This window comes from Diabrotica undecimpunctata, chromosome 1, assembly GCF_040954645.1.
Source record: "Diabrotica undecimpunctata isolate CICGRU chromosome 1, icDiaUnde3, whole genome shotgun sequence".
NCBI lineage: Eukaryota > Metazoa > Arthropoda > Insecta > Coleoptera > Chrysomelidae > Diabrotica > Diabrotica undecimpunctata.
This window is the reverse complement of record NC_092803.1, coordinates 149,610,511-149,613,296: the sequence shown is the minus strand read 5'-3', so window position 1 is coordinate 149,613,296 and position 2,786 is coordinate 149,610,511.

Genomic DNA, 2,786 nt, shown 5'->3' with positions numbered 1-2,786 from the left:
GATTAAATTTTCTATAGTTTATTTAAGATTGAGAATATGTTCTCGTGTGCCCTTCCTGGAACAAATCCACATTCTTCTTGGGGTATTTGTGGTAAACGTATTGATTTTAATCTCTAGTTAATTGTAGTAAGAGATTGTAGTAAGAGATTGTAGTACTTACGTGGGGGATTAGAGCTCTAGTACGATATTTATTATAGTCAGTTGTCGAAATTTTCTTGTAGATAGGTATGAAAGTGATCTTACACCAATCATCAGAAATTTTGTTTGTTTAATTACATAGTTTGAAAAATATTCCAATTCCTGTGTCGTTTATAAGACCCTATTATCAGTTTCGGAGATGTGTTGATTAGCTGATCAGGTTCTAAAAATACCTGGTCCGTTTATTAATGAGATTGTCTGATTCCTCTGAATAGAATATGCATGTTACACTGTGCACTTTCGTCCATTTTAGAAAGATGGGAGATTGGATATATTACTTACCTTTGGCCTAGAATATTTTCCCAGTAGGCTGAAGTAGGTTCCTTTTCCACTTTGCATGCTATGAGGCTTTTTGGTATACCGAAGGATGGTTCTGGTCCGGGAATAGAGTACTGAGTCCTTGTTAGCCTAAAGACACTTTCTAGATCGTCGTTATATGTATATGCAAAGGGGAAATATCTTGTATTACCTCTACGGCTGCAGTGTGGTACGGTCTCGTTGCACACATTTTTTTTTTTTGAAGTCTTCTGTTATAAATCTGTCGTACTACAGCCAAATGGCATATTTTATATCTTCCTTTTATCCATGATATCTATTTCAGAATTCTGGCATTGAACCAGCTTGGACAGGTCTAGTAGATGTGTACCATATATTTTTGAAGTCACTTGGTTACTGTTTCAGCTTCTATAACACAGAGGCTGCAGTTTAAGTTTTCATGATACAACCTCTTTGTATACAGGTATCCTTTGACTGGCGCATGTTTTGTAAGGAAGCCTGTGACCATTCTCAGCTGATTCCTGCTTGTTTTCCGTATAACTTCATTTCTATTAGCGCATACCTGTCCAATATACATTTTGCCAAGTGCTCGATAGGATTGTTATATGCGGATCCAGACTCTTTTCCGGTCGTAGAGAGTGTTTACGGGCACTCCTAAAACTGGCTCTGGGCCGAAATATTTTTTGCTGATCATACTTTAGTAAGTTCATCAGCTTTTTGTTGCTGTGTATTTCCCCTTAACTTCACATCCATAGCAGTGTGATTCTCTGTTGTGCCTTGCTTAATCTATCGAATTCTTTCGGGGTATTTGCACCTTGTTTAATTTGAGAATGGCCCTTTTTTGATGCACCTTTAGCTACCATATAACTGACGCATACATTTTTGTTCATTTAACCGCCGTGTCATTATGTCAAAAGCACTTGCAAACTCTAAGATTTAAGATTTGCACACTTTTATTAATTATTGTTCTGCGAGTATTGACTGTTGCGTCTCCTTTTATTTGTTTGATAATGATATTGAACAGGATGCATGATAGAACGTCTCTATAACATAGTCTCTTTTTCACATCTATTGTTTCCATTAATTCTTCTAATTGAATCTTTTAATTTTTCTTTTATCAATACTATTAGTTGTGTTGGTATAATAAATTTTTCCATTGTTTGTATTAAGAATTCTTGATTTATATTGTCACGTTTGTGCGCTTTTAAAGTCTATAAAGAGATGATGTGTGTCGATATTATATTCACTTTTTTTTTTTTTGCGGATCTTTCGTAGAACAATTAGCTGGTCTAATTGGTTGACTTTTGGCTACAGGAGCCATATTGGTATTTGTTATCTGTCGTTAATAATAAATGACGTTGGACATTATTTTGTATGCTACGTTCAACAGTGTGATTGCACGGTAGTTTCTAGATTCTAACTGGTCTCCTTTTTAAGGTAATGTTACAATAATGCCGCTATTCCACTTCGGTGGTAACTGCTTATTTAACCATATCTTTGTTATCAGCTCATATATTGTTTTTAGTAATGTGTCTCTTTTTTCCTTCAGTAGTTCTGATGCTATTTGATCTATCGTTATTTATTGTTCTTTAATTTGTCTACTGATGTTCTAATTTTGGCTATTGTTGTTGGACTCTTTTCTCTGTTCTCTGCTTGGTCTAATGGTATAACAGGGTTCGCCTCCCTAATATGTCCCTCAAGCTTTTCCTTAAAATTGTCTGTTCATCTTCTTAGTATTTCTTGCTGTTCTGTGTATATTACCCTCCTTGTCTTTAATATAGGGTAATAGTATGGCTAAGTAAAAAATAGACGTTTAACACTCAACTTATTGTATTATCATTTAATTTTAACTAAAAGTTCATAATATGCAAATGTGTGATACGTTCAGTTAGTATTGAGACAGAGGATAGTGATTTTTTTTAATAAACAGCTCTGACCGTAAGAGTGAAATTCACTGAGGACGCCACTGATTTCCAAAATTATTAAAAATGAATGTGCTTGTGTAATAATTGTGACATTACGCCATCTCAGAGAAGATATTCAAAATGTGCGCCTCTTGCTTAATGCAACCTACTTTAGAGAACTTTTCCAAGGTGAAATGTAGTAGATACAAGAATTAAATCCATTAGAGAGAGAGAAGATCACGATAGATGAAATCAAATATGCTATTAAAAACTCTAAAGATAAGGCAGCTAGCTTTGACGAATACCTGTACAACTGCTAAGTTCTACAGGTATTCGTCCTGTAGTGAATGAAGATAACTTGAAAGTATTGGCAGATTTGTTTAAAATGGTGTACGATACGGGAATAAT